The 8635-nt window shown below is 37.2% G+C and overlaps 1 long non-coding RNA gene across 1 annotated transcript; it reads right to left on the bottom strand.

The window, feature by feature from the left end:
- Positions 1-5268: 5268 nt before the first annotated feature.
- On the bottom strand, positions 5269-8396 carry LOC132642419 (uncharacterized). Its single transcript, XR_009583145.1, has 3 exons — positions 8231-8396; positions 7349-7399; positions 5269-5566 (listed from the first exon to the last, which is right to left on the bottom strand). It is a non-coding gene; the product is annotated as an uncharacterized LOC132642419 (long non-coding RNA).
- Positions 8397-8635: the final 239 nt, after the last annotated feature.

Raw genomic sequence — 8635 nt, forward strand, 5'->3', positions numbered from 1 at the left:
TTGCTTTAAGTAGGATTCGAACTTGGCTTCTCCATGGCTTAGCTTAAAGCCTACAACTCTTTAACCAGAGCACCAAGAATTTTTATTGCTTTTTGGTGCTATTTATTATTCCCTCTATTTCAATTTATGTGAATCCATTTGACTGGGCACGACATTTAAAAAAGAGTAAAGACTTTTGAAACTTGTGGTTTAAAATAAATCTTGAATATTCGTGTGGCTGTAAATGATTTTATAAAGTGAATTTGTTTCCAAATTAGGAAATAGGTCATTTATTTTGGCACGGACTAAAAAGAAAATAGGTTCACATAAATTGAAACAAAGAGAGTAGTATTTTATACAAAAATTTCAATATTTTTTATATGTCTACATAGAGTATCCGTCACGATTAATGGGTGCTCGAGCACCAACAATTAACACATGGGTCCGCCCTTGGTCAAAACTGCTTTGACCCTCGTACTTTGAACTCCCTCATGTAAATTGGGACAGGGAAATAAATATCTATAAATATTTGACAGTGAATTCAGTTATTATGTAGTAACTTGAGATTAATATAGAAACAATAAATTTCGAATCCTAAATCTGTCTCTGATATCACATATGTTAATCAAAATAAATATATAAATGTTCAATTATCTTCTTGGATTCATTTCGTTTGCCCATTGCTATGCTCACGAAATTTGTCGGTTTTTATAATATTTAAGAACTAAGTAAAGAAGTCACACTCTGGGGAGAACTAAGTAAAGAAGTCACACTTTGTCGGTTTTTATAATATTCACGAACTTAATAATTTTTTCCATATCTTTTCTATATTAAGAAATTTATTAATTTTCTAAATATTTGACTACCAATTCAATGTTTATTATAGTATTAACTTAAGATCGTTATAGAAACTTATAAATTTTAAATTTTGAATCTGTCTTAACTTGACTCATATAACATGTGAGGAAATTTAAAAATAAACTACGTACACCTAGATGAAACAACATACCAATCCATGTTTAAAAGAATAGTCTCAAACAAATGTTCTAGAATTTGGCAAATTGAGTAAGGAAATTCCACCTCGTTTATTTTCAAAAGGAACATTCTAAACAACATGAAGCACAGGTTTGAAACTTGCAATAACTTGATATTGGTTGTCTACTCCGCAGCTTATTTTCTAATCCTTTGAACAAACACAATTATTACCTCCAAGAAAAAAAAAATAGCCACTAAAGTCTAAAGTACCTAATTCATGCACGCACAAAGAATGTATGAAAATATGGAATCCCTTGTTAAAAGTAATTCTCTGGCCATTAGGGGTTGAAAACGGAATTAGGGATGTGTTTGGTATGAAAGAAATGTTTTCACTAAAAATGTTTTCCTGAAAAATACTTTATTGAAAAACAAGTGATTTTTACTTCTTACTTATTTTCTGATATTTATAAGTAAGTACTCCCTCCGTTCACTTTTACTTGTTCAGTATTCTAAAAATAAATTTTCATTTTACTTGTCACTTTTAGCATATCAAGAGAAGACAATTTCTTTTTTCCTATTTTACCCATAGTATTAAATACTCACTTCAAATCATTTTTCAAATCTAATAAAAATATGCACCAATTAATATGGGTGTGCCCTCCAAAAATTCAAATAACCAGTCAAGCTTCTTGAATCGCAAACACAATAAAAGAATTATTCAAAAAAATCAAAAATACTTTCTAAAACGGCTTTTAGTGATATATATATATATATATATATATATATATATATATATATATATATATATATATATATATATATATATATCTATATATATTATATAAGTTTAAGTGTAAGTTATGTCGCTGTGGATAACGAAATTTTATTAACTTTCAATTCACAAGAAATTCAAATTATATTAAATCGAAGATATGTTAGTCCAAATAAATATTATTGGCTAGTATATTTGGATCAATTATTTAAGTCCATTAAATACGGATTTAATTAAAGGTCCCAATTTCGTTGGGCTAGTCCATTGATTTGGGCTACAAATGATGATCCCACTTTGCTAAGCCCAAGATGTCATCTAATCCTAGAGGCCCGAATTGGTGCCACATGTCAAATGACGTGGCACGCCAAGTCAAACGAAGGAGCCAATATCATGCCACGTGTCAAAATGATGCAGCATGCCCAATCAAATCAAAGACCAATGAAGGTGTGCCACGTGTACAAGTGACATGTTCCAGCCAATCAAATATCGACATGTCAGCTTAAATCTGATTGGTCGAAAGAAGTCTATCCTTATCACAACTCCTCCATCCTACAACTATAAATAGGGGTCTCATAATTCATAAAAGGGACAGAAGTTCTAACAAGAAGCAAGAGAGAGCTCGTGGATCAAACGTTGCAGATTTCTCTACAAGCTAAAAGCATTCAAGCATTCAAGTATTTCTCTAGAAGTTCTAGAGATCAAGACGCAGATTCAAGATCAAGCTCAAAAGCCCTTAAATTTATTGTTGAAAAGACGAATCAGAGGAATCATAGAGATTGTAACACTCATATTCTAAAATCAAATACAACGATTGTTGCGATATTTTCCTGTCTTGATTATTATTTTCTCGACGCGAATTTTATTGTCTACAAATTCTGGCACGCTCAGTGGGAAAATCTCTACCTCTCATCTCAACTTTTCAATCATCAAAGTTTAACAACATCGAGATGACTTCAGAGAAGATCAACTCCAAATCAGTTTCCTCCAAGGTTGCTAGCTCTAAGTTCTCTGCTGATGTGGAAAACATCCTCGACATTACCTTTGGTAGCACTGGACCAGTTACGAGGAGCAAAGCAAGCATGTTGGGACAAAAGCACTCTAAGTCTCATTCGTAACAAATCCTGTTTTTGGATCTTCATCTCCAAAAGGAGCGAGATCCTCTACTGATGCATCGGAGGAAGGAAGCAGCATTGCTGAAAAGATTAAGAAGACTCTAGCCCTACTTGATCTCTTTGGATCCAAGAACTCTGCTATGAAGGAAGATGATGATACTTCAAGTGACGGATCCTCTCACACTCACACCACATGAAGTAGGCCAGTCAAAGATCAACTTATGCGATAATCCATGCTATTCTCCAACATCCCCAACAATCATGCAAGCAATGGTAACTAACGCTTCGTCAATGGAGGAGACACTGGCAAATTTGGCAAAGGTGATTGATGGCTTGGCCAAGCATGTGCAAAATCAAGACGCTCGGATTGAGAAGTTGATGGACAAGATGGATGGATTAATGGAAGGAGAATCCAGCCACGCACTTGGGAAGGGTCCAGAAGTACAAGAGACTGAACCTCGTGCAAAACAAGTACCACCTACCAAGGAAATTCCTGTTTCTTCTGAAGGGATGATTCCTCTTAACCGACTAAAGGAGTTCATCGAAGGGACTATCAAGGATAAGTACGAAGTTGCTGCCAAGTCTTCGTTTACTTACGGAAAGCCGTACACTATAAGAATTGATAGCTTCAAGATGCCCGCCGGTTATCAACCTCCCAAATTTCAACAATTTGAAGGCAAGGGAAATCCAAAGCAACATGTTGCACATTTTTTTGAAACATGTAACAACGCTGGGACTTATGGAGACTATCTTGTCAAGCAGTTCGTCCGCTCTCTCAAGGGGAATGCCTTTGACCGGTACACTGATCTCGAGCCTAATTCTATCGATAGTTGGGAGCAACTAGAGAAGGAGTTCCTTAATCGCTTTTATAGCACAAGGCGTACCGTGAGCATGGTCGAGCTTACAAGCACTCACCAAAGGAAGGGCGAACCAGTTATCGATTTCATCAACCGATGGAGAAATGCGAGTCTAAACTGCAAAGATAGGCTCAGCGAAGCTTCTGCGATAGAGATGTGTATCCAAAGAATGCATTGGGGGCTTCACTACATATTGCAAGGAATTAAGACAAGGTCTTTGGAAGAACTAGCTACTCGTGCTCATGACATGGAATTGAGCATGTCTTCCACTGGGAATGAAGTAATGCCTGTCTACGACCCTCGCAAAGGAAAGGACAAGCAGGAACCCAAGAAATGGAGAAAGTTCGTCCCCAAGAGTGATAATAAAGAATCCATGAATGTCAACGCCTCGCCTGTAAAGTTTACTACGAAGGTGAGCAAGAAGCAGAGTATGAAAGCAACTTCCTTCCAAGACAACAAAAGCCGAAAGTCTACCTTGAAGGAGATGCAAGAAAGAGAATACCCCTTCCTGGATTCTGATGTCCCTGAAATTTTTGATGAACTACTTGAGCTGAAGCTCATTGAGTTACCAAAGATGAAGCGGCCCAATAAAGCTGGAAGAATAAACGACCCGAATTATTGCAAGTATCATCGACTTGTGGGTCACCCTCTTGAAAAGTGCTTTGTCTTCAAGGACAAAGTTATGCAGTTGGCTAATGAAAACAAGATTTTGCTTGATAATGAGAAGGCAAGTTCGAATCAAGTCTCGATCACCTTTGGCTCTTTCGATCCGGTCTAGATATACAGTTTTGAAGAACATGAGGGAGGACCATTGGAGGAAGATAGAACCCAAGTTGATGAAGCCAATGATGAAGGTTGGATTCTGGTGACTAGGCGGAGACGCTGTAAAAACAAGTCCAAGAAAAGAATCATCTAAACAACCAACAAGGAAAAGGATCGTTAGAAGACCAAGGAAGCATAAATCAGTTGATCGTCTGAGGAAAGCAAAAGTGGAAGACAACTACTACCAAGAACCACGATGTCCTCTGACTTTGGGGGAATTCCTACCAAGCTGGTTCCACAATAAGACTGCTCGAGACAACATTAAGGCATCATGCTTCAATACTGATAAAGAGGAAGCAAATGATGAAAACCTATCAATATTGTCTCTGTCATCATCTGAAAAGCTTGTTGAATCTTCTTCGAAAGAGGTACACACATGTGATACAAGAATCACATTCACAGATGACGATCTTCTACTTGGTGAAACACTACATAATCGTCCATTGTACATGGTGGCTTATGCCCTCGAGAAGAGGATAAACAGAATATTGATAGATGATGGATCTGGAGTTAACATTCTTCCTATTCGTACAATGAAGGAACTTGGCATCACAACTGAAGAACTTTCTGAAAGCCACTTGATGATACAAGGATTCAATCAAGGGGGGCTGTCACAACCCAACCCCGTGGGCCGCGACTGGTGCCCGAGATGGACACCTGTACATACCTAATAACCAGATTTTACTTGCGTTTACATATTAAGGGTTTCGTGCATACAAAACCATATACATATCACTTAGGTCGTCGATTACATTATAACACCTAAATAAATCAGGTTATTGTAGTATATAAGAAAACTGGACGCAAACCATACATACATCACAGATCTAATGCGACCCACGACCCACATACATGTCTACAGGCCTCTACAAACCATAACAGAAACATATGACGGGACAGGGCCCCGTCGTACCCCTGACTAGTCACATACACATAAATATGTACAACGGAAAGATCTGTACCAAAAATGTGGGCTCCGGATCAAAGGAGCACTCCAAGTAGCAGAACGGCACCCTAGACTGGCGGATCACCACAATAAGTGTCTGTACCTGCGGGCATGAAACGCAGCCCCCGACGAAAGGGGATCAGTACGAAATATGTACTGAGTATGTAAAGCATGAAGTACAGAAAACAGGACCATAACCGGAACAACGGTACAAAATTAAGTACATTACCCAGATTACCAAAGCGCTGTTTTACCCAGTCACAAATCATATATGCAGATATCATATGTCAGAAAAGTGTAGACTCAGAATATCAGAATGATTGTTTTCCACACGCGGATCGTATATGCCGAGGTCTTATGTCAGAAAAAGTACGGATCCGGAGCGTCAGAATAGTTGCTTTCCAGACACAGATCATGTATGCTGATATCGTATGTCAGGAGAAGTACAGAGGATACAGAATGCCAAAATACTTACTTTCCGAACACAAACCAAACATATCAGAATCATATATCGTATATACACATATAACAGATCCCAGCCCTCCTGGTAAGGGACGCGGTGGATAGAATCATGTAACAGATCCCAGCCCTCCTAGTAAGGGACGCGGTGGATAGAATCATGTAACAGATCCCGGCCCTCTGGTAAGGGACGCGGTGGACAGAGTCATTAGATGCCAAAATCGGATACCATATATGCATGTAACAGATCCCGACCCTTTAGTGAGGGACGCGGTGGACAGAGTAATCAATGCATGTCAGAATCATGTACCGTATATGCAGATAACAGATCCCGACCCTCTATTGCGGAACGCGGTGAACAGAATCATCATGTGCCATCCTGGCCGCCATCCCCATATCATCATATACAAGCATACATATAACAGAACCCGGCCGCAAGGGAGAGGGACGCGGTGAACAATGAAGAGGAAGATGCACGATAACATAACAGAACCTGGCCCGGGCGCAGTGAATAACATATTGAGGCTTGCACGAATAGAGCAGTGAGAAACCATATGCACACATATCCAGACTCGACAGATACATACATTTACCGACATTTGAAGATCATAAACACGTTCTGAACCCATCGGAGTTAGTATGTGAAAGTTACGGACATTCTTTTCCTTTTTTTTTTTTTAATTTTATCACAGAACTTTTACGGACATTCAAAGCAAATCCAAGATCACTTACGGAAGTTAGGGATATCCAGACTTACGAAACTCTTTAGGAACAAAATTCTTTATGCTTATCTTGTTATTCATTCATATAATAAGCTCCATTATGTCGAGCGTACTCATATCGAATGTGAACAAAAATCGTGGACAACTCGGAAATATCTCCAATAGAGCTTCAAAAGTCATAGATACGTATTAAAACTATATGCATGTAACTGAATAAATAAATTCCAAGACTCGATGGACAAATATATTCACGACATCCGAGGGCTCAGAAATCAGTTTCGGGTCAATCGGAATTAGTATGAGAGAGTTACGAACTTTCGTAGTACGGAACCTTCTGACAATATTTCATAAGTCATACTTGGAAATTCGAGTATCGTTCATATTAGAAGACTTTCAAACATCATTATGGATCACATTCTCATATTAGGAAACTTGCGGATAACATTATGGATCAAATCAAATGGGGACTTTAAGACCATATTTTCATATCGAAGCATTCATCAAAGACTTTAGTCATCTCGGTTATCATTCGAACAACATTCGGAAACATAACGACTAGGATCTTCAAAATTATAGAATGGAAGTCGAAGATGTTGGCCAACCTAGTGGCTCTAAGAATGGGATTTTCTTTATAAGCATACATATACCTTTTTGTCCATTTCAAAGAGATCATGCCAAAAGAAGGAAAGGTAAGCTTTACATACCTCGATCGCTCGCTAGTCAAATCCCGAATCAAGTCTCGGGTTCTCCAATATCTACAATAATATTATCAATTACCAAATATTAGCTACAAGTACTTAGAAATTCAATTCTAACTAGTACTTGCCTACAGAAATTTCGACAGCATCTCCCCTGTAAATTCAACATCCCCGAGAATTTAACTCGGCCAAATTCATCAACAACCATACCAACAATACCAACAACCATACCAATAACATCAATAACCATTTCAAAACACATTCTTAACATTAGTAACCTTCCTTTCAACATAATTCATCACTATTTAATTTAACTTCGTACATTCAAGCCAAGATCGACACTTACATATTCACTACTAATTCAAGATCATTCAAATACAATTCAAAAGCATTTCATACAATTCTACAAAATATACAACAATCCCACCAAAAACCATACTTCACCCGAAACCTCCAATCTTCGACACAAACATTCACAACACATTTTTATCTTCCAATTTCATCAACAACAACAACAATTTGCACCTTAACAACTCCATTCCCATAATTACATAAAACTATAATAAAATCACATAATTTCCTACAACAACTTAACAACCAATTTTCATGCCAACTTGAACTACTATTCTTCCATTTACATCACAAGGCCACAACAACATAATTTAACATACTAAATAAATTTCATTCTTCCCCCCTTCACTATACCCACACACGGCCACACACCCACACACCCACAACACACAAATTTCATACTTTACATTCATTTCCATATACTACAATATATATATATATATATATATATATATATATATATATATATATATATATATATATATATATATATATATATATATAATTCTTCCAAGACAAAAAGAGTAGAATCTTTACCTTTTTCAAGAATTTCCACTTGCCAACAAAAGTACTTTCTTGCCTAAAAAATTATACCACGTTGAAGAGGGTCTTGAGCTTAGTAGGAATACTAGAAAATTATAGTTTTTGGATCAAGGATTGATGAGCTAAAAAAAATTTCTTTTTTTTTTCCTTGTGTTGGCCGAATGGCCCTTCTCTTTGTGCTCTCAAGTCTTCTTTCTCTTGAAGATTCTAGATGAAGACAAATGGTGGCCCTCTTTATATATTTATTTGATCAATTAAATTTAGCACATGGGCTTGGGCCCCTTTTTCCCTTCTATGGCCGGCCACACACACACCTTGGGCCTCTTTTTTTTTTTTTTTTTTTTTGCTAGCCCAATTACTTATGGTGAATATTTGTCATTCATGAACCCAATTTTCATA

Source organism: Lycium barbarum, chromosome 5 (assembly GCF_019175385.1).
Source record: "Lycium barbarum isolate Lr01 chromosome 5, ASM1917538v2, whole genome shotgun sequence".
In the NCBI taxonomy this organism is placed as follows: domain Eukaryota; kingdom Viridiplantae; phylum Streptophyta; class Magnoliopsida; order Solanales; family Solanaceae; genus Lycium; species Lycium barbarum.